The sequence below is a fragment of the Cygnus olor genome, chromosome 2, assembly GCF_009769625.2.
Source record: "Cygnus olor isolate bCygOlo1 chromosome 2, bCygOlo1.pri.v2, whole genome shotgun sequence".
Lineage (NCBI taxonomy): Eukaryota > Metazoa > Chordata > Aves > Anseriformes > Anatidae > Cygnus > Cygnus olor.
This window is the reverse complement of record NC_049170.1, coordinates 140510531-140534942: the sequence shown is the minus strand read 5'-3', so window position 1 is coordinate 140534942 and position 24412 is coordinate 140510531. Positions and strand designations below refer to the sequence as shown.

Genomic DNA, 24412 nt, shown 5'->3' with positions numbered 1-24412 from the left:
AAAGAACAACCATGAAATCTACAAAGTTACGCAATTGTTTAACAAGTGAAAAGGAGAGCAATTCAAGTTGTCCTTATCTGTTGAAGAACCATTGTCCTTGAAGTGACCCAGAAGACTTTAAAAAAGTCATGTATTACACAAAAAACAAACAAACAAAAACACATATTTAATATCTTTGTTTCAAATGAATTCTATAAAGCAGTGATTGCAGCCTTGAACTATTGAAGAGGTACTTTAGGAGAAAATACAAGTAGCTTACTACTTGAACAAAATACATATTTTCTTCTTCTTCCAAGAGGATACTTTTCTCCTGTATTGATGAAATCTGCTATTTTGTTTTGTGATGTGTTCGCTTGATTCCAGCTCTGTTGTTTGATGTCTCTTCCTTTGGACTGTTTCTTGTAACTATATAGGCAAGTCTTTTCCTTGATACTCCCACCATACCCACAGCAATGCAGGATGGATCCATTTTTATTTCTTTTGGTCCACATCAGGAAAAGGCAAGGCCATCTAACATCAAGAAAAGCCATTACTTCTTGGTGAATGCCAGACGGGTCACTGTAAAGACTAGGACTAATAATTAGACTTCTTAATTATGAGGTCAAGATGCACATACCCTTTTGAAACTGAGAAATGGTAACACCATTTCAGAATTCAGAATAGAAAGGAAAGTAATGGGGTCTTTGTCTTTGAGTTCCAATATAGATATTCTGACAAAAAAATCTTTACCTGGAGAAGACATGCTTTATTGGCATACTCAGAAATACAATTTCACTTAAGTGAGAGAGACAAAGCTTGGATACCTAATGTAGAGTAGCAGAAGAAAGGAAATAGAAAGAGTTGCTGATGTTGAAACAAAGAAAGTATAGAACTTGACACAGAGATAAAGTCTTTCAAATAATTAACTCACAGGTGCTCTTTTTTTCAGCTAATTTTTAGCTGTTTCCCCCCACCCTTCTCACTCCTTTAAAACTCAGTAGGAGGGAGACTGTGAGTGTTTTGTGTGTTGATGTGGGAAAAAACATAGCTCAAATACATCTTGTTTTAAAGTTCTTGTTTTGCTCTGTATCCAAATGTTATGTTTGATTCTCACCTAAATAGCAGGATAAATTAGGACTGCAGACTTAAAAGTATGTCTTAGCAAACCTGTAGGACTTAAGGTACTTGAAAGCAGACTTAAGAACTTTGAATTTTCTTCTCCAAAATGATGATCTATGGCTATATTTAGTAGGTTATATTAGGTTCAAATAAATGTCCTCAGAACATGGAATAGAAAATACTACATCTGGTTCTCCCACATAAATAAGATGTCACAGTTTTGATGATGAATTTGAAGAAAAATCTCTTTCTCATCATTATCTGATCTAGCGGGAGGTGTCCCTGTCCATGGCAGAGGGGTTGGAATTATATGGTTTTTAAGGTCCCTTCCAACCCAAGCCATTCTATGATTACATATTGCATTGGTCTTAGAATGAATGGCAGGTTTGTAGAGCATAGATCACAGCATTTGGGTAGTGTTCTTTCAATGAAAATCCAGTCCTGACTGGACTTGAACACTCTACCATTGCAAGTAGCAAACAGTCTTAAAAACTCATGGAACTATTATGGATGTTATTCTATGTGATTAACTAAGAGTATCTCCAACAGGTTTAGTCTGGACTATATCTTGCTGCATAAAGCTGTCATTACATTTGGATTTGAGGTATGCTTTTGTCACTATAAAACTACCAAAAAGGCATAAAGATACCAGATTATTCAATTAATTCACTTTTGCTCTATTTCAATTGGAGGTCCTAAGTACTCTAAGGAAAATTTCATAAGCACTCCGCAGATGAAAAGTATGTTTCCCACGGTGAAAATTAGGGGGATATACCTACTATTGGTATTTTTTCGTTAAGGAAAGGCAGACTGCCAGAAGCATTCAAGCATGTGTTTATTGGGTCCTTACTCAATAAATCCTCTCCTGACATTAATTTTCTTGCCAACTATTGTCTGATTGCTAAAACTCCCATTTCTGGGCAAGATTATTGAAGAGATGATAGATAGCAAATAGTGTCTAGCAGCATCTGCTCTTAATTTTTAGACACCAATCAGTCAGGCTTCAGACCTTGACATGGCATCTGAAGGGCATCAGTTTCAGTGACTGAAAATCTCCCTAGGGCAATGGGACAATGTTTGGTTTCCCTACTAATAACTCCAGGTCTTGGTGACCTTCGATCTTCGATTCCAGAGACTGTCAGTTACTGTTTATTTGACTGTAGAACCTGACAAGCTTAAAAAAATAAATAAATAAAGAAGACTTTAACCTTTTTTTATGCTGGAGAAGATTCTGGTGGGTTGCGAACATTTGCTCTTCCTCTGCAGGGGTTTTGCTGGAGCTGCCTCTGGAGTACAACCCTGACAGCCTTAAACCTTTTTTTCTGTGCTTCTGCAAGAAAACAGCAAAGTTAATTGAGACAATAGGGCAAATTGGCAAATACAGAGCTGATGATATTCCATTTGGCTTCACTGTTTTTCTTTTGCCTGGACTACATCAGAACATGCCTCACATATGACCTGCCATGAAATCCCATTCAAACACAAAGCTCAACAGTCAAACCCCACCCAACTGGGGGAAAGTTCCTTTCTCTTTTCCACACCCATCCACCTACTGCTGTGCTGAGAGGTGCTAACCAAAGAAAGGGTGGTTCGGGCAGTTCGAGGAACTTGTTCTCTCATAATCTTACTTGTAAATCAAATTTCAAAAATCCAGGATGCAATGAAGTAAATACATGAATGATGGTTGTGTTCAGGTGTTGGCAGTGGTATTTAACTCAGTCTGTTTTCAATGTTTCCTCCCTCTCTGCCTGGGGAAAAGCAGACTATCTGTACCTTCTACTGGGAAATAGTTGCTTGTTTACTCAGATGCAGCAGTGTTGGATGTCTTGATTTGAGAATAAAAGGAAAAAAAAAAAACAGAAAGAAGGTTAAAATAAGAATTAACATCAACCAGTGAGATCAGAGTAAGAAGCCACAGATTTAAAACCTTAATGAGAAAAACAGGTTCCGAAACAATCTCTGAAGAAAACCTTGCTTGTGTTGGGGGAAGCATCAAAACAGATTGCCAGGATTGTCTCCGGGATGTATTTTATGGACATTTAGTATCTGCATGGTAGTGTAAACCCTGAATCCCAGAATGGCCCTCCATTTCCCTCTTCTTTTACTCAGTAAGAGTGTCATGTGTGATGGATATTCCCCAGCTCTGGGATGTTATGATCTAATGTGGTTGTCAGCAACACCAGTCACCAGTCCTGGGCAAAGCCTTCCCCCTTTCACATTTGGGACATATTAGGTTTTTGAAAATCTAAATCCCACTGGAGTCAGTGAACATGCAGTCTTCCCCTTCCGGCTTCACAGATTCAAATTGTTACAGAAGATAGCTTATATGTAATCAGAGGGAGATCTAATATTATGTGTTTAAAATCTTGTAATTATGAACTGATTCCAATATGTTCTTCAGAATCTGCATAAGGCATTTCTTGTAGTACATCAGTGGCTGCACTGCAGTACCCTGAGAGATTTAAGGCATGTAATTTAACAAGAAGTGAGCAGGGGAGTAAGTGAATTTGCAAATAAATAAGGAACATAGTGCATACAGAGTTATAGATATTGAAACGATATGAATTCTGAGCAACATAAACCAAATTTTAGTAAATTTTAATCTTGCTTTCCTCTGTTACTATCCCCATTTGTATTATAACCCAAAATGCTAAGGAATTTATTTTAAGAGAACTGTAAGAACCTAAAGGGAGCAGCACAGAAAAACAGACCTGATACCACAGGGGTACACAACCTGCAAATTCACATAAGGCATTTGCAACCATAATTTAGCTTGAGCCAAATCTTGAATTAATCTCCAGACAGAATATGGTACAAAAATTTTTTTCAACAAAAAATTATTTTGCAGACACAGTTCCTTAGTATAAAATTGTTTTAAAATCACTGGAATTATATGTGTCAGTAAGAATAATTTTGGAAGGATAGCATAACTGGTAAGAAATATTAATAGCATATATTTTTCCAGCAGAATGAGGGGATCTTACAAATAGAATTCACATTAGAAAAAAAAAAAAAAAAACAACTAGGATGTCATGAAAAATACTGAGTAGTGGCGTGTATTATATTTTGCAATGGTCTCTGAAAGGATATATAGGAAGCCCCATCACTTCGGTTTCTTAAGAATGGATTAAGAGAAACACAAATACACTTAGGGAGGAGAAAATTGCAACCGGTATATGTGGAAAACTAAACATTTCTAGCAACTGATTTTCTTTGCCTCCAGTTCTTTTTTGTTTTGTTAATATGAGAAACACAAAGAAGCAGAATTATGTATCACAGTGCAGTATTCCTATGCTGTGCAAGAGAAAACCGAACCACTCAGAAACTAAGCTAAAAACCTGAACAGTAGGTACCCAAGTTTCAGTCTGCTTCTGTACAGTTCTGAGAAACTGAATAAGGACTTATCTATTGAAAGTCCTTGATTACTGCAAACAACTGCAGTGTCACAGCTCCATTTAGTTGTTTCTCCTAAAAAAAAAAAAAAAAAAAAAAAAAAAACAAAACAGTGTTGAGTTTTTGAACTGCTAATATTATCCTGTACTTTCCTGCCTTCTGCAACAATTACTTAATCAGTATTCTTATTGGGGAGAATGTATAATAAACACCTCAATAACCTGAAAAACTATAGTTTTCAGCTGGTATAGCTCAATCATAGCCCTTTTACTGTAAGTAAAATTGTATTCTTGTCAGATACAGCTTTCTTTCAACAACTCAAGCTACTGATAAAAAATATATATGACACTTCATTGCAGAATATTTTTTTCTTTATTGTCATTCCTGTTGTTATGCGGTTAAAAAAAAATCAATTCTTCTTGTTAAACTGTAACTGGAATATGTATCTTTATCCACAAATCCAATATTTAATAATCTTTTGTACCAAGCAGATCACGTAATCACGTCTCACTTCATTCCCTTAAAAAATGGGTGATGTCCCCTGCCCTGCCTCATATAGCTCAGCATCAAGCTTTGAGACTTAATTAGCTAGAGTCAGATGAGTATTTTAAAATTCCCAGACAAAATATGTAGAGTCAAACTGAAATCATCCTTGGTTTTACAGGCCTCTTCAATTTTCCTAAATGTACAGAGAACATTTATTTGGTTTATATCCTTCTTATTATTTTCAGATTCTGGCAAGGTTTTTTTCCTTCTGTTATTACAATATCTCAGGGTTAGGACTGGGAGAATAAAAAGCCCCTGTGCAGATATTTGGTGTAACTGTGGATGTACACAACCTGCAACAGCAGCTGAGATACCACGAAACAAAGGTAGAGTCAAAGAAACACTTACCTAAATAAAGAGGTTCTGTCAGCGAAAGTCAGTGAAAACCTTTACCCGTCTTTCCTGGAAATAATAAGAAACGTATCAAAAGATTTCAACATTTTCAGGATTTCAAAATAACTGGAATTCATAAGTCTTAAGAAAAAAGTCTTTGCTAAAGTGAGGTAAGTTCAGTCTTTGCAATGTAATTCAAATTGCACTTGTAATTCAGGTTCTGGAATTAACCCACTGAAGCAAAGCTTGAAAAGATTTAGATTTACTCAGGCTACCAACAATACAATAATGTCTTACAATTTCACAACTCCCTGTCTATTGGTGATAATGCCAAAATGCGGTAATCTGTCGTTCTGAAGCTCAGAGTTGCTAATTGTTAAAGAATGAATCTGGACATCATTTCTGAGTTTCTCTAGCTGAAAACTTATACAGACCCAAGCACTTTTTAATCAGGATAAGATAACAACTGAGCTCTTCATTGAGACACCTCTGGAATGATTTTTACTATGCTGTGTAAGCCCCGTTTTTTAGCTGTGAGGAAGCGTGTTCAGAACAGAATTCTTGCACTTTCCAGCCATTGACTGGGGTGAAAAGAGAGTCTCTCACAACATCGTCATGTCTGAGGTCCAATTCAGGTCACTGGAGCTACTGCTTTATTTCCCAGGGATGAGAGGGATGAGTCCTTTGGGTGCTGAGCACAGAGAGCTGGGGGGCAAAGGAGGGAGGGAGGGAGGGAGGTATACAGGGAGGGAGGAAGGGAGGGAGGGAGGTAAGAAGAGTCCTGGTGAAGGATTTGGTCAAGGAAAAATGCATGGCACAGCCGAGTGAGGCAGCCTTCCTTTTGCAGGTCTATTTGTAGCCTTTCCATACAAGCAGTTTAGGCAAACTCTGCTGTTGCACCTTTATCAAATTTGGCAACAGTTTAGTAAAGTAAATAAGGTTTAAAGTTTTTTTTGTGTATGTGTGTGTGTTTTTTTTCTTTGTTTTTTCTGCCTCCCCCACCCCCCAATAACACTGCAAAATAAGTAACATTATTGTGATGGATCTTAGCATTTCAACTACATATCCATCTAGAAGTGTTCTTGGTTATGTAGAAGTCCATTTGAATCTCCAGGGGCCACTGACACCAACCCTTTGTTGTCTTAACCTTGATCCCCTGCCGCAAGTCAACTTCAGCTAATGGGGTCCCTCCACTGTTTTCAGTGAGCTTTGGAACTGGCTTTCTCATAATAAGAGAAAGCTACAGTAATGTACTGAAATTGGTGCTATGTAAACAGCTGAAATAATAGGAAAACATAATGAGTTCAAAATAACACACACACATAATAATAATAATAAAACTTTGTGCAGATGTTGTCCCCCACATAGAAAGAAAGAAAGAAAGAAAGAAAGAAAGAAAGAAAGAAAGAAAGAAAGAAAGGACAAGAAAGAAAGAAAGAAAGAAAGAAAGAAAGGAAGGAAGGAAGGAAGGAAAAGAAAGAAAGAGGAAGAAAGAAAGAAAGAAAGAAAGAAAGAAAGAAAGAAAGAAAGAAAGAAAGAAAGAAAAAGAAAGAAAGAAAGAAAGAAAGAAAGAAAGAAAGAAAGAAAGAAAGAAAGAAAGAAAGGAAGGAAGGAAAAGAAAGAAAGAGAGAAAGAAAGAAAGAAAGAAAGAAAGAAAGAAAGAAAGAAAGAAAGAAAGAAAGAAAGAAAGAAAAAGAAAAAGAAAGGAAGGAAGGAAGGAAGGAAGGAAGGAAGGAAGGAAGGAAAAGAAAAAGAAAGAAAAAGAAGAAAGAAAGAAAGAAAAAGAAAAAGAAAAAGAGAAAGAAAGAAAGAAAGAAAGGAAGGAAGGAAAAGAAAGAAAGAGAGAAAGAAAGAAAAAGAAAAAGAAAAAGAAAAAGAAAATGAAAAAGAAAAAGAAAAAGAAAAATCGAAAGAAAGAAAGAAAGAAAGAAAGAAAGAAAAAGAAAAAGAAAAAGAGAAAGAGAAAGAGAAAAAGAAAAAGAAAAAGAAAAAGAAAAAGAAAAAGAAAAAGAAAAAGAAAAAGAAAAAAAAGAAAGAAAAAGAAAAAGAAAAAGAAAAAGAAAAAGAAAAAGAAAAAGAAAAAGAAAAAAGGAAAAGGAAAAGGAAAAGGAAAAGGAAAAGGAAAAGGAAAAGGAAAAGGAAAAGGAAAAGGAAAAGGAAAAGGAAAAGGAAAAGGAAAAGGAAAAAGAAAAAAAGAAAAGAAAAGAAAAAGAAAAAAAAGAAGAAAGAAAAAGAAAAAGAAAAAGAAAAAGAAAAAGAAAAAGAAAAAGAAAAAGAAAAAGAAAGAAAAAGAAAAAGAAAAAGAAAAAAAAAGAAAAAAAAAGAAAAAGAAAAAGAAAAAGAAAAAGAAAAAGAAAAAGAAAAAGAAAAAGAAAAAGAAAAAGAAAAAAGAAAAAGAAAAAGAAAGAAAAAGAAATTACTGGGAGTAGCACAAGGGAAGTATTGATGGTGAAATCAGAATTCTTTCCAGTGTTTTATACGATACCCCTACAGGGATGATATTTGTTATCACAAAATACGTATACTTTTTGTCTCATAAATAAGACATAATTTAGTATTAGAATATTGTATTTTCTGCTAAAAACACACTATGCAAAGCAGTGCAGTTTTACATACATTTAGCTTCCTGCTTTCTCTCTTTTAAAACATTTATTAACCAGAAAGACCTCACTGACATGTAAATTTCATTTTCTATGCCCAGCAGATTAAAATACATCTGTTTCAGACATCATTCAGTAAAGAAATAATTTGAATAGTTCATTTTATTAGAAAAAGATTTATGTCAGCATTCAACTATGACAAGGGAGGGGATAGTGGCATGTGCACAATACTGGAAACAGATTTTCCATGAAAAGTATCTATATTGAACAGAATTGTGCCAGAAATAGTGTGGGCTTTCTATGAATAGGTTAACCTGGTAGGCTGTGGACAGCACCAGTGTTGCCAGGTAGAGAAATATTCCCTCCCTGGATAATTCACTCAGGCACCCATATTAGCTGCTGACTGAATCAATGTACATTTAGCACACATTAGATGAATGTGCATGATGAGGTAGATGGGAGTCAGTGCTGGCTGTCTGGATGGAACTCCATGTGTGCAGGAGGGAAATTTTGTTCTCTTGGGGGTTTAATTGCACGGTCTCAGAATTCCCTTTTATTTTATTTTTATTTTTTCTTATAGTTTGCAACAAGATCAGTAGGCTCAACATCTCTTTTTTTAAAGACGTAGTAAATATAAAGCATAATAATACAGGAAGAACATGCTAGGATGCAGTATCCTGTGCTATATGATCTAGCAGCATATTATAACACGCTGGGATATGAAAGGTGATAAAGTGCCATGTGCAACTAGGTAGTTTAGGGATTGATAATAGAATACAGATCCCATCTTATCTAGGTCACTAGTCTGAAGGCAACTGTTTTTTTGTGATTGAAAGTCATTGCTATCCAATGGATTTTTAGTACTCTACATGGGCTGAGACGATGATAGGCTCATATTTTTAAGAGAAAGTATTCCCACTAACACCAGCTGAACTCTCGTTTTTTCCAGGGCTAGACAAAGATGACTACTGCATTGTAAATATTTATTCTGTTAAATGTCATGACAGCACATATGCTGTCATGTAAATATTGAATAATTATTAATTTCCTCAGAATATGCACACCAAGTTCAGAATAAACGCTTAAGCTTGTCAAAATTAAAGTATTCTTTTCAGAACCTTCCTAAATACAGAAGATGGGAAGTTTTCTTGAACTGGAGCTCACAGGGAAGAGATGAAGTGGGAAAAAGAATATATACATCAAACAACTTCTCTGAAAAAAAAAAAAAAAGATAAAAATCACAGCATTCAATGAGCCATTTGGATTGTTACTAGAAAACACTGGCAGGTGGAGGAAGAAGGATTGCCACAAAACCTCAGATGCAAAATGCAAAATAAAAATATGTAATACTGGTTGAGCATATTAGAGCACTGTAATATGTTCCTGTTCATACTAGTATTTGATAATTGTGAATAGTCAATGTACAATGATACAGAAGAAGAGAGTGCCAAAATGTAGGGATAAGATGAACTTCATTACAGCCATCATTACCGCATAAAAACATAATAACAATAATAATTGTCCCTAACTTGCAAAACCCTGTTTATGGCAGTGATCTTTTAAAATATGCACACAACTTTAATACACTTGTTTTACATACCTACAAGATAATGAAATACATATCAAGATATTAAATATATGTATATGTCAGGTTGAGAAATTGAACTAATAAAATACAGGTAGAAAAGAAGCAAATTTGGAGGAAAATAGTAAGGGCTTTTTACGTACTAGTTATGGTATTAAGAACCTTCAGCAATCATGATTTATGTTCTTTAAAACCAAAGGAGTATATAAATTTGCCCATGGAATCTGAAAAGATGTAAATCTCTGCATTGCTCTGGTTCCACTCTACTAATGACAACCGGTAGGAAACTGAGGGGAAAATCTGATTTGCTTCAAAACGCTCAGAATCAGTTTTGAATTTGGCTAACTACAACTACAGATTTAGAAAACAGTTGCTCACATGCAAAACACTGCTATAAATATGACCACTATCATTCATGAAAGGAATCTTAATTTTGTACAACAAATAGTACCCAAATGCATTGAAATTTGCTCTTAAATGTCTGTTGCATTGTCCTTTAAATATTTACACTGTGCATTTCCCATATGTATCAATATTCAAGTCTGTGTAATTATGTTCAGTAAGTATATAAGCTTCTCTGAATAGTGAGCTTGTGTTTACATGTTTTATGTTCTCTATATAAATACAGACACAAATACAAATCAGAGAGTTTTATAGACTGAGTTTAATTTTACCCCATTTTTATGCTTATGTTTGGAAACCATTACAATATGTTACTAAGGTAGAAAAATATTTCCCTATTTTCACATTATAAAAATTGGAGTAATAAATGAGCTTTTGACCACATTTTCCTGTCTGCACAGTGTATAGCAACATTTGATGAGAGCTCTCCTGAGAAGGACATTTATGATAAGAAGGTACTATATGTCTCAATTTAGGGGTCATTTCTTGGTTAAATAAACCACATTAAAATGGCCATAACAAAATACCAAATGGAAAAGTCTTTCACCTGATGCCAAATATCTGCATTCTTCCTTTTGTCATGGACGTGATTTCTGACTGTTTGTACCTTCTGAAGGATTTACAGTAAACGAGAATTAGAGAAGGTGGCCACTTCATTGCGAGGGAATAGGTTAGGACCCATACTCCATTTATTTTTCATGAATGAAATCAGGTATGGCAATCCTCGGTTAACCCATTCCTGCCTCAGGCAGTCCCTGTTTTATTCAATATAAAACTGCCTGGTAGAAAGCAGGCTAAAGAAAATCCTTTCGACAGAGAGCTGTGTATCCAAAGCTGCTTCCCTTAATTAAATTCTTGGCAATAAAAAAAAATACTTATTATTATATCTCTGAATTAGGTGCCTCAACATTCATCCTAAAGGACAGCAAACTGTCTTAGAAAGCATGTGTCACGCACACATTTTCACAAAGAGGTGAAATAATCTGTCAGAATAATTTTGGAACAATCAGGAGAGTTGCCTTTTAACATAGGAAGGAAAAACGGTGCACAAAGATATCGCTTTCCAGGATTATATTTTTCTTTTTATAAGAAGGAAATGTGGGCAGCTCCCACTGCATGGAGTTCGGACAGAAAGACCCAGCTCCAAGACGTGGGTGCTGGCAGGTGGAACACTGTGGCTGGCTGCGGGGCCGAGCTTGCAGGATTGGGCCCAAGCGTGCTGCTGCTCCTGCAGAGCTGTGCAGATCGCTCGCAATGGTTTCATCACCCCCACTTCCAGTCAAATACCATTCAATTATTAAGGCCCGTAAAAGTCAGAGAGCCTAAAAGAAAGAAGAGATCTTAGGAAGATCTGAGGAAAAAAAATGGCATTTTTTATTAGTATAAAGATTATTTAACTTTGGAGCTCTACTAATGATAATTTCTGTGACCAAAAATGTCCCCTTATGATTAATCAATTATGCAAACCATCCCCATTTCAAGGCTAGTAAAGACGTATTTGATGACATTTTTCATGCATCTCATGTCTTTAATATATTATTTTTTCCCTTTGCTCTGACAGTGCAATCTGCTCTGCAGAAAAAGTACTGTGTGCCATCAAATACAATCATTCCCCAGACTGGGAAACAATTGCTTATTTATAATGCATTCTAAAAATTTATCCTTTTAAAATAACTGATGTGGTGTTTAACTTGTTTCACTGCAGCATGTCTTATTCCTCCACAGGAATGTTTTGGTGCAGATTGTTCCAACATTAATGGCATAAGAAACTGAGAACAGCAGGTCCACTGCAGATTTGTTTGTTTGTTTGTTTTATTGTCCCTCCTTTCTATGGCCCAAGGACTGATCCCACCTCGCCTTGCACACACCCCATCTCTGCAGATGCAGAGAGAAGTAATTCAGTCCCTTCACTAATTCATTTCTGGGCATCTGGGAGAGACTGGCAATAATCCCAAACTGCATGTTCTGTGGTGTGCACTGTTGTGTCCCTATGAAATGAGCTGAGACAGTCAAACTCATTTCAGTTAAGGCCAGTCAGTAACAGTGTCCAAAGGCTTGAGGTCAGTGCATTATGTGCTGCTCCGGGATGTAATTTGCAAAAGCCCAGTTTACTGAGGGGAGAAGAAAGAATCTATCAAGAAAGGAACTATTTAAGACAATGGCTCAAAATATGATTCACATTTTACTCCTGAGCTTTCCATAGCATGAAAGAAAGAGGTATTTATTAAATGAACAACAACATGCTAACAAGAGAGATTAATTTATTATCATGTGTACAAGTCATATGGAGATTTGGGGAAGATTGAAAGAAAGCAGCTTTCACAGTTGTATTGCTCAGGTTTAGTTAGCACACAAAGATCCCATTTATGGAAATAACAATGCGTGGGTCATTAGTAGTGCCGCAAGTGAACGGCTCCGCCGTCCTTTCCCTTGTCATAATCTGTGCTACACAGTGGTAAGACAATTGTCAGTGTAAACCGCATCCTGCACTGAAAAGTGAGAAAACAATTGTAATGTGCCACTGGAATTAAACAAATAATTAGTACGAAGAAGAGCATGTGTTCTGCAATTCCAGATGCATTCCCTTCTCTTTTGTAAGATGCAGTGTAACCTTAATTAAACTTGCAGGTTTAAAAGTAAATATTTATTTACTTTAGATTACTGCCCCCCCTCCAAAAAAAAATAGTAAAAATATAAATGCCCGAAGAGTAAACTTGCATTGCATGTACTCTGTCCGTGATAAAACAGATTAAAATAAAGAAAAAGCAGGATAAAGGAGTCTTTTGCATGGCTGACTCAAGATCCCCATCTAGTGTCCGTATGAAGATTAACAGAACCTTTTAAAAATAGTGTTTTAAAATTATAATTTTATATATATATACACACATATATTTCCCTGAGGTTGTAGGTTTCTTCATTTCATGGTACTTCATAATATAGAAGTGTTCAGGTTTCTTTTTATGGCCACTGCTTTGTTTTCCTCACTTATCCTGTCACTTTGCTTCTATTCTTTTCTATTCTACTCTATTGGATTAATGTCATTGTACTGCTGTTCCCTCCACTGCTTATGAGTATCTTTAAAGAGTACACTAAATGATATGACTAACATATGCCACGTATTTTTCTCCTATCTTCTCTTTAGTAGGAATTTGCATTTAGCAATGTATTTTATATTAGTATTTATATTATATTAGTAACTACGATATATGGCATGAAAGAGTGGCTTGCATGTCTAACTGAGCTCCTTGTTAACGATAAATGTTCGTGTTAAAAGTTAATGGCTTTGTGTTGTTGTTGTCACTGCATATGCACAGATTGGTCAGTTTTTGCCATAAAAGGCAAGGTCAGAGAAAAGTGTGGCATGCTCAGGACAGCAGGTATTGGGGTTTGAGAAGCTCCTGGTGTCTGTCGGTACCACTTGGGCCTGCCACATTCCCCTCCCATGGAAGTAAGTAGCCTAACACAGGCTGTGATAGTCATGGGATACTCCCACACCAGAACCTACAATGGCCAGCAACACATTAACAAAAACTCAGGCAAATTAAATATATGTGTATATATATTTAATCCAAACTTATCATACACACTAAAACCCTTTTAAAAGACAATTTGAAGTTGGAGGTGGGATTTCTTCCTTCTGCCCTTGTTACTGTTCTACACCTCTATGCTTCCTATAGTTTGGGTAGAAAAGAAGATATTGTAAAAAGCTTTCATCATGTGCCACTGTGTGTACAGCAAATACCTCTCAGACAGCTTCCTATAGGTAGCAGTGTAGGAAGGACTCAACTCATCATAGACTTCAACTCAGCTCTGCACATGAAAGAGGATGCTTGTCTCTCTGCTACTCAAGCCCAGCTAGATCCAAAAGTGCTTGCCCACACCTTCTGACTGCGGTGTAGATACCTTCAAAGGCTTAACTGTCAAGGGGCACACAGGGTTGTTACCCCTTCATTTGGAGACAGATGTCTTAGGACACGTGGTGCCTTGTGGAAACATGACTGGGAGACTCTCTCAGGTGTGAAGTTCTGGATGTGTCTTCTGGATATAGCCTGGCCAAAATCTAGGGCAGGATAGGTCTAGGAGCAGTTGTAAGAACACTAATTGCGCATAAAAACAAACCAGAAAAGTCTGAGCTGATGAGAGGCTTTTTTTTTTTTTTTTTTTAATAGACATTCAATGAGTATATAAAAATTTGTAAGAAAATCTCTTCTTTGAGGTATTCCTGGATTAGAGTAGTCTGGATGAAATGAGCCTGCAGATACCTGGGGCTTGTGCTCCTGCACTTCAGGTGAACTAGAACACTTGAGCACATTTATAAAGCTGACCCTGTTTCCATGATTTCCTTTTTTTTTTTTTTTTTTTCCAAAATTCCTTATATTTATGGTGAGGAATGTCACTAGAATTGGTAATATTTCTGAAAGTAGAATCAATTTTTCAAGAGCAGGACTGTAACTAAGCACATTACAGCCATGCTGAACTCAGCGAGTGAACAAGGCTCTCTGAGCTGACTCCTAAATCCAAGTGGATATTGTGTAAGGGAAGGATAAAATGTTCTGTCTTTTCTATATTTAAACTTGCAGATCAGGAGTGGGCTTTCTTACACAGAAAGACCACATACCTCAGCTGCAACATGTGAAAGTACGAGGTAGTGCCCCTCAGTTCTGGGCAAAGGCTTGTGCCAGAGAGGATCTCTATGAACACAAGAGAATTCATAGCAGTGAACCCCATGTGCTTTTAGTCAGACAGATGTAGACAGACATGAAGGAACAAGGAATGAGACAATTATTGCAGGTGATAAACAAAGGTACCCAGTCACCTCAACAGTGTCAGCTTGTCTTGTAGACATCAAGGCAGAGGGGTTTTAAGGATGGAGGTTAAGGAGCCATGAGAGGACATCTCCCAGGTCTGGGGGGCAGGGTAGGAGAAAGAAGGAAGAAAGAAGAAAAAAAGAATACTTCTGAGGAAAGCAAAAAGTAGGCAGCACCAGCTGGCAGTCACGGGTAGATGGAGGTGGGAATCAAGCAGGTCAGGGTGTGGAAGATGAGAGAGAAAATGAGTACCTGACAGCTGAAGAGAGAAAGACATGGAAACAAAAGGTGGCAAGAAGAGGTAAAAGCCCATCAGTCTAGTGTGGCCAATACACTTTAGAGTGTAGAGCAGTGCCTTTCTTCCTGATGGTATCACTAAAACACCAAGGGTTGAAGATCAGAGAAGTGTTTTTTTCCTATTAATAATACTGTTATTTCTTTCTCAAAGTAAGAATCAACTCCACCTTTTAAAGAGTAACAGAAAATTATAAAGTTCATGCACATTTATATTCTATATGCCAATATTCTTGAATTGTTAGAAGTACAACTATCTCCAAAACTTTCTAATATCTTTTATTTTTAAACAAAATATGATTACTTTTGCCACTGATCTGTCTCAGGGTAAAGCACTGCATTACATACCAATGCATATCACATGTTTGCTTCCTTTAATTTACAAATCCTTATCTTTTTTTTGTCTACGCTTACATATGCTGTTAAATATTTTGTTTAATATAAATGATGGAAAAATGTCAAACTGTCAAATTAATGAATATTAATAAATTTCTCATAGTGTCCTATGTACCAGTGAAATAATCACTTTCTCTCTGGTCACTACATCCGTATTTTTAAATGGATATTTTACACACATCTTCTCACCCATATTCATAAAGCCTTGTTAGCCAGGTTCCTGATGCTTTTAAGAGGAGCCTTCATATCCACATTTCTTTCCCCTTCAGATCAGTTCTGGAATTCCTTCTCCACCACACTTTGCCTCCCTCATTTCCTGTGATTACCCAAATCAGGTCTCATAGCTTCCAGTCTAGTATGTAAACATCTCCCCATTAGTAGTTCAGCCGGGATACATTTTGTAGAACTATGTGGTGCTGTTTGATAAGATAGCAGGAAAGAAGCTATTTTCTGATTTGAGAGATAGTGTATCTCTCTTGACGGCTTGTGTGGCAGTTAAAAAGTTCTAAAAACATTTGGATTCCCATTAGTACTCTGATGGCAGGGCACAGATAAAACATGTCAAATTTTATCAATGTGCAAAAGTTTAGTCAGTTCTTAAGGTGTAAACCAGCCTCTATTATATCAAGCATTAATTCCTTAGGTAAACCAAAAGTCACAGAAATGAAGGAACCTGTACAGTGGAGAAGACTGTGTGACTAGGAGGCATAGGCAAACTCTGGCCATTTTGATCAGAGAGCTCTCATTTGCAAAAGTGTTCATCCAAGAAATGGCTGGCAAAAGCAGTGTGATCTCACTGCTGTTGGCACAGTGACCACTTTGCAGGGATTTGTTGGTGAAGGAGAAGCTTTCAGCTATAAATACTGTCAGGCTTTACAGCTATAAATTGATCCTCCAGTACCCTTCGTATTTGACCACCAAGGCCTAAGCCTAGCTTAGGCTTTCACATGGGACATACTTGGAGGGTTTTTCTGAGAGCACTGCTGGTAGTCATTCTCCAGCATTGTAGGCTTGACACCCACAAGAGGTATTGGTTTTGTACTGACATTCCTTCTTTCTAATAAATAATTCTATCTCCAGAGAAGTGAGGTGTATTTTTTAAAATATCTCTAGATTTGAGTGGCCAATTCCTATTGAATTTGTGGGAATGGTATTTGGGATAATATAGCCTCATTCAGATCTCTTTCTTAAGCCTGACAACAGTATTTAGTAGTACATAGCCTTTTCTGGGACTGTCTATGCAGACTATAAACCTGCAGTACTTTTTGCAAGCCTGTAATCTTTCCATCAGACCCCTCCAACCAGCTTTCATCTGTTGATTTTCTATCATTATGGATATATTTAAGTGGCCCTGAAATGGCGTGCTATCCCTTGGTACAAATGCAAGAATGGACAAATGGAGAAAAAAAAAAAGCTGTCTCAGACTCTGAATAAAAACAGAGAACGAGCCTGCCCTGCCTGCCACAGTGATGATTTAAAACTAGCTGAGGTTTAGCCACAGAAGCTGTAGTATCAGCTTTGGGCTGGTAAACTCTCCCTGTGTGCTGTCTGTACCCCAGGGAAATCTTTGCTCATCTCCAGCTATGAATAGTCAGAAGCTGAACTATAGTTATATTTAAACGAGACATTGTTTATTCGAGGCAGAGAGAGGGAGAGAGACAGGAAGTACTGACAAAGCCAAGAAATAAAATAAAAGCCTGACCAGAGCTTTCCTAGAGGAATCTAAATATCATTGTGAAATAGTGGTAGCAGTAACCTTCCACAGCTCTGACTCCCTTCCTGATATCAGCAGTTCCTGACAGGTTGCCCAGAAGGGAAGCTGCTTTTCTTCATCTTCCGAAGGATGTGGTACTTGCTTCCAAGAAGGGGCTTTGGTAACACCACCCCAGCTCCCCCATGGGCTCCAGCCAGGGAAGCAGCTCTGAACTGTGCTCGTCTCAGCCACAGCAGCGGACGCTGCTTGAGAACTGCTTTAAATCAACACATTTACCAGATGCTCAACCCCACCAGCCTTGGCAGCTGTGCCATCTGTCTCAGTCCCCATGATGGAGTAGACTTTGTGGACTGCTTGTAGCTCCCATGGATCCCTCTGCACACAGCGCACATTGCTGGGACTCACTACCTGGGCTCTACCATCAAAACACAAGGAATTAATCCATCTGAATGGCCCGGGGCAACAGTGAGGGTGATATTTGTTAGAAACTGTTTCCCTCAATCTGCATCCCAGAAGGGGTAATCTTTATTTTCATGTAGAACTCCCAGTTTCAGAAGAGAAGACAGGCTTGGATTTAAAATCTACAAAGGCTTTTTAAAGTTCTACCAATTCCTTCTTTCTTGTATCTTTTGGCTGAAGTCTGGAGAAATTGTTATCACTTGCCCTTGGAATTCAATGCTTCTCTCTTTCCAGGCTGCCTGGAGGATCTTCTCCTTATCTCTCATTTCCACTAAAGTCACAAGCATTGTGTTCTTGGAAGAAGTACCCTTGAGTTGGTTGTGGGTGAGTATTTCATAGCATCAATCAATACAGAAAACAGCCTCATTCTCTGACAACTCCCAAACAGTAGACTGTCATTTTTTTCTAGGAAATCCAGTAGATCTTTTCTGTCACATCCAGCAGATGATACTGAGATTTATTCACACTGTAGGTCTGATTTAAATATTAGCGTGTTTCTTGGAGATTCAGCTCTCTGAATGTGGATTATATGGCACATTTTAACAGATCTTTATTTAGCCTGCATGCAAAAGGCTTTTGTGTGTCTGACCCATTGATCTGTGCAGTCAATGTGATTTTCCCCCACATCGATGCAGAGCAGGAGTACTCACTAACTTTGCTAGAAGCCAGACAAATCCAAGGTCTGCATTAGTAATCAGAATCTAAAGAAGTGATGTTACTCTTCCCTTCTCATTTGTTTCCTCTTCCTTACTTAAGAAATCAGTGAGTCATTTGCAGAGGTGTGGGACTGAGAAAGGGGAGAAGAGACAGTTGGCATAGAAGACATCTTATGGTATGTCATTTAACAGAATCGATTCAACCCTTTGAGGTACTTTTATAACCCAGAGTAAAAGCCCAAAGCTATCACGGCTTAGCAATATGATGAGTAGTTAAATATTTGCTTTACTGGGGGACTACCCAGTAAATATATACAGACGGGCAGGAGAACTGAATTCTGCCACTGCCACTGACCTGTGCTGTGACTTGGAGCAAGTCACCACTGCTGGCAGCGCCTCCCTGCTCCCCCCTTACCATGTGTATTTAGATTGCAGGTGGGGGAATACAGACCCCTCTTGCTGTTGGGGGAAGAAGAGCTGGCTGGGCAAGCTGTGAGTCTTGCACAAGCCATAGGGATGGCAAAAGATGCAGGAACATTGCTGGAAGGGGCAGAAGAGGACATTGGTGAAACAAATAAACAAACAAACAAACAAAAAACAGGGAACTGAATGGCAACATGGCTGTGAGGACAAGAAAGAAAACAATGTAAGGGCAGAGCAAGGGCAGACATTTAATGACAAACAATATTCTAGGATACCTTAATCACAAAAGCTGACAATCTCCATTGAATGTTACACACTTTCATTGATGACCACAGTACCACAATATTAATTAGCAGCTTGAAGTCATACTTATGGGTTTTAATTATCTCCTTTTCCTTTGTTATTTTCCTCCTGAATTTCATTTCTTCATTCTCTCTCTTTTTTTTTTTCTGTTCTTCACTTTTTTCTCTCTCTTTCTAATTCTGTTAATTGGCTGAGATTGCAAAGATTTTGTGAAAAGGTTTATATAAAAATAAAGCTTCCCTCACAGGGTGCCTGATAAGATGAAATTGCATGTTAGCACATGCTGGATATAATACAGTAGTGATATCTCAGTGCAAAGTTCAAGACCTCACTGGGTTTTTTGAAGGGATGTGGGGTAGAGAAATACAGATTCCCGTCCTGTGACCCTCAGGTGCTCACATTTGGTTACACTGAAACAAGAGCAAACAACTCAAAATCAGACCAGAGTCTGGGTGCAAGTAATTCTGCTGTGCCACCATGCCAAATTGGGATTACTCCCCACAAGCCCTTCTTTCACTGGGTGTGCAGAGAAGAAATGCCCCAGGCTACAGTGGAAATCCCTGCATGACTTCTCCACCAGCACACCATTGCAGGCACCTCCAGCTGTGGGGCCTTTCTGCTCAGCCCCTCACTTAGATTTCAGTACCTTGTTTTGGGCTAGATCTTCATCAAGAATAAATCAGTTTAGCTGCACTGATGGCTGTGAAATCATATCACTGTAAACTAGTTTGGAGAGCGATACAATCTTCTTGAAACTAATCGAAGTGTACTTCATTAGGAAACTTTCTAGGTTCTAAATTGATTAAAATTAGGAAGTTATTATTTGGGGGAAAAAAATGTAAGAATCACATATATGGCAAATTTCATCTTTTCCCATTTATAAATTAACCAGAAATGCGTTACAGATTTGTCAAATACACATATTATTTGATGTCAGTGGAAATGTTATGAATAATTTAATCCTCAAATTGTGTATCTTCAGGACTTATTAAGAATTTTGTATTAGCAGTCTGAGATATTTATTTTTGTTTTGACTGAACATACAGATCAGTGATGGATTTCTGCTCATTAGTATGAATTTTATGTTGTTGCACATAAGATTTACTATCCCATAAATAATATCAGCAAACTCATTTGTTAGCATAGCCTGACAAAGTGAACACAAAAAGAATATAAGCACAGCTAAATATAATGTAGTTAGAAACTGGATGTTCACAGAATTTGACCTTTTCAAAGCCTCTTTATACGAGTCCAGTTTTAGTATGCTGAGAAGTAGTCAAATCTTTAATATATTTAGAGAAAACTGTGAATTTATGTTCTTTATAGACTTTAAATAGTCTCACAGGGAATTGAAAGTATATGCTGATGAGATGCTGTGATAGTAACAGCTGGCAGAGGTAGAGACAAAGAGCTGGGCAGAAGGTGGACTTTGGGCACGTGACAAGAAAATAGTAAAGTAAATTCAGTCTGTAAATACATTGTGGGCAGAGGGAGGCGGTACCTGTTCTGAGACCTGTTTGGTATGTAGTGAGCCAGGAGCCAAACAACTGTGGCTGGTTAGAAATGGTCAGAGAAGTTAGGTTAGAGAGGCTGGAGTCTTTCTCTTCTTTTTTCCATCCTTGCACCCAAGCTCTGCCCATTTCATGCTATGGCTCTCTTTCCTTGCCGGAATTTGTAGCAGCCAAAATGTCTTCCCAGAGGTTTTTCAGAGCTGAAGCAGCTCTGGGATGCCACGAGGGTTGAGCGTGACCCGTGGTCCCAGGGGGATGACTTGAGCCTTCCCAGAGAGACCAGGGGGTTTCATGGCTCTCTGGAGGAGGCCTGTGCCGGGCTCTGGGGAGGATGTTTTCCTTCTTACAGCCTTCTTGAGTCGATTTGCTTCATTTAAAGCATGTTACATTTATTCTTAAAATAACCTCCTGCAGTGGAAGTCTCTATTTGCTTTCATTTGATGTTATTTTCCTCTAGCAGTGACAGTTCGGTACAGCACTGCCCTGGTATTCTGGAAAGTATTATGGTTGTCTTGAAAGCAAACACCTTCTGCTCAAATAGTTTCAGACTTTCCTGGTAGCCTACCTCCCCAGGCTTCTTCTAAAAGTACAGCAAGATGTGGAGAATATAAATGACCAGTTTCTTTCGAGATGCAAATGTGAAACTTCATGTTATGTTTTAGAACTAAATGGGGGAAAACCTTTTTGTGGTTCTATGTGGGATTTTTGTTGGCTGGGTTTTTTCTTTTGGACTTTTGGACAAAGAACCTTGTCAGATGGTGACATTAAGGGTCTCATACTTCTGTTTTTCTCTAAATTAGAAGTGCCATAACGCACTGGGAAGCCCAGCGTAAAAATTTTACATTATGTGTGGCCCTTGATGAAGCTCGTGACTACATGCTCAACTTACTCTCAGAGTTTCTGTCACTCTTCCTTCCTTGATCCTCTGGATTGACTCTTTTCCTAGAGTATTTTTCTTGAAAGAAGAGAAAAATGTAAAGCCATAGATTGCAAAGCATTTGCAATCTCAGCTGAGAAATAAGTCATACCATCACGGAAACCTCCCAATAATGCTGCAAGATTTGTGTGTGTGATCTGTAGTCAGCATTTGTAGGAGGAAAGATAAACTAATTGTAAGTATATTTTGTTGGCAATGTTTGGAAAAAAGGAAAGACAGAAACACCATCAAAGAAAATGAAATTTGAAAGACCTGGTAGGAGGAAGAGGGTACCTTACAAAAGAAGAGAGGGGGTGGGATTGCTCTGGAGTATGCTGTTTGACCAAGCTCGTGTTTGGAATTCTTCTGAGATGAGGCTGTTTGTGTAGCCCACCATCGATAAATAAAACATTCACAAACTAGGTCAAGATTAGAGCTATGAAACACTAACAAAGCTGTATGATGAGCAGATCTTTTATGTTGTTTAATAAATACACCAAGAATCATGAGCTGAAACTATTAAAAACTACTCGTTATTAACTTTATAAGTCCAGGGAGGGTGGGGGGAAGGCACCGTAAGGAAGAAATCTCGGGAATAATTCTTCAAGCAGATTGAGTATCCAGAGTACTGCCGCTCAACTTTGGCTGAAGCTCTTAGGCTTCAGGAAACTCGAACTTTGAACTTTTTTTATAAGTATTAAGGAATTTTCAGAGTTCTGATTGGCATATTCAGCCTTAACTGTAGAAATAAATTTGGCAATGAAATGGAAAACCATTCAAATAATCATGTTTTGTTTATCATAGCAGTGCTCAACATATATGCCTCAGTCTCTACTGAATACAGGAGTGTTGGGAATGGCTTGGCAGAACTAACAGAACTAAAACAAGTTTACTGTCAGCCAGCCTGTGATGGGCAAAGCAGATGTCAATACACAGAAAGCATGTCACTGAATAAGGCCTATCCCGGGCTACTCTTCCAGGTTACACCAGCTTTCACTGCCATGTTTAGGGACAGGGAGGGCAGCAAGCTTTGTACCACTCCTGGGACGGTGCACTGAAGTCACTTTCCAAGACAGTGATAAATAGAGGATCCCTCACACCACTTCAGGAGACATCTCAAATGGGGACTGTTGGCGGGAATGGAACTTTAGTTGTGGTCTGATTCTAACTCCAGACAGTGTGGGTCTACTATGGAACTGCTAAAGAAGCCCAGTTAAACTTTGGGATATTACTGCTTCTTTCCACATTCTGTAGTCTGTGTGACTCTGGTGTTAGTCTTGCATGCTACTCACACTTGGATTTCGATCTGATCACAAATCAGACAAAAATCATGCTTATTGAAAAACTATTAAATCTCCAGCATGATGCAACTCCATCCCTAACTTAAGTACTGCTGAGATTACTGACAAACAAAATAGTGTGTTTGTAAAATACACCTCAACCCAGAAATGGCCAGTCCAGGCATTGTCACTGAGATGGATGGTGTTGGTATGCTGTGGAGTGTGCTCTGTTACCTGCTTCCTGTTATCTGCTTCCACAAGGTATTTCTGAAGAACCAGTCCTGCAGCTTGGGTTGCTTCAACAGGTATAAATAATATTTACTGACTAGCTCAATAAATTGTAGATGATGAAAGCAAAGTGCTAACACATGGGATCTGGAGATCTACATGTACCCAAGAGAACAGACTTTGAATTTGGTCAAATAGATGCAAGCTGTGTGAAAGAGGAGGCATAGTTTCATATCTTCTTTGACTTCTGGCAGAACACATTCTATTGTTTATCTGTTCATTCACTGATGAATATGGATGTACTTATTTGGCATTAGTGAAGGGACACTAATCTGAGACATGAGATAAACTCTGATTGCAAATTGGCAGCTGATTGTCTGTGCTGTGCTCTTCTGCAAGTTGTCTCATTCCTGTAATTCGTATTTCCCTTTTTCCCTGTTTTTTCTTGAACAGTGGTGAGCTTTCCCCAGCAGGATCCATCTCTGGGTATCTAGATGGGGAATGCTGGAGTATCAAAAATTGTTATCCATCACAGCGAAGTTAGTAGCACGCTGACATGGCTTACTTGAGTAGGGATGGACTGCCGAATTGGGACTGGCGTCGTGAGGGTTTTAGACCTGATTTAGACGACTCTCTTTGTGAAGAGTCTCAGCTGGTCAACGGGCATTCAGATTGCTTCCATTTTCCTCCAGCTTATTGTAAAACCCGCACAACTCAGCGAGCAGTAATAGACATTTTAAACGGCGATCAGGGCTAATCGGTCACCAGCAGATTTTAACACTCGCTTTCATTAAACCTGAGGACGGTGGCTGTAGCAGACCCGAGCCCTTCCCTCCCGCAGGGGGACCTCCAGCAGCAGCGGCGGCCGGTGCCGGAGCGCGTCGAGGCCGGTGCCGCTAGAGGATGCTCTTCGGCCGGCGCTCGGCGGCCTCCGCCGGGGCCTCCGCGCCCCTCCGCCGCTATGGGGCCGCTGTGGGGCCGCGGTGGGGCCGCTGTGGGGCCTCTCTTGGGCCCCGTGGCCGTGCCCACCCCGCTGCTGCCTTCTGCTGGGGGTGCAAAACTACTGTTGGGCAGTAGGCGTTTGGTGTGGCGCGCTTTTTCATACGAGGTTAAACTCCTTGCAGGATGAAAAAGAATTTGTTTGCATGTGTAACCTGTGAAGCATTCCTCGCCAGGTGCATTATTTAGCCTGCCTGGTGTTAATGAAGCTGGTGTAGTTATTTACAACACAATGAACAGAGGGAACCCGTGCAGCAAGACTATGTACATAACATAGGACTTACACATCAATTATTACTTTTCTTCCCCTGCAGCAACCCGTGAAACATTGACTCACATAATTTACTCACCGTTCTGTTTATATGTATTTGCACATCTCCTGTGGATGCTTCTTTGTTGTACACTTGGTGTAGGTTGACCAAAGAAAGGTCTTCCTTGTCTCTGTGCACATAGGGACCCAGCTGTCTG

General features: G+C 38.5%; 1 long non-coding RNA gene across 1 annotated transcript; it reads right to left on the bottom strand.

Moving 5' to 3' along the window:
• LOC121066106 lies at nucleotides 1–24412 on the bottom strand. The gene is made up of 4 exons (XR_005817511.1): nucleotides 24295–24412; nucleotides 5386–5439; nucleotides 2307–2428; nucleotides 1–510 (listed from the first exon to the last, which is right to left on the bottom strand). It is a non-coding gene; the product is annotated as an uncharacterized LOC121066106 (long non-coding RNA).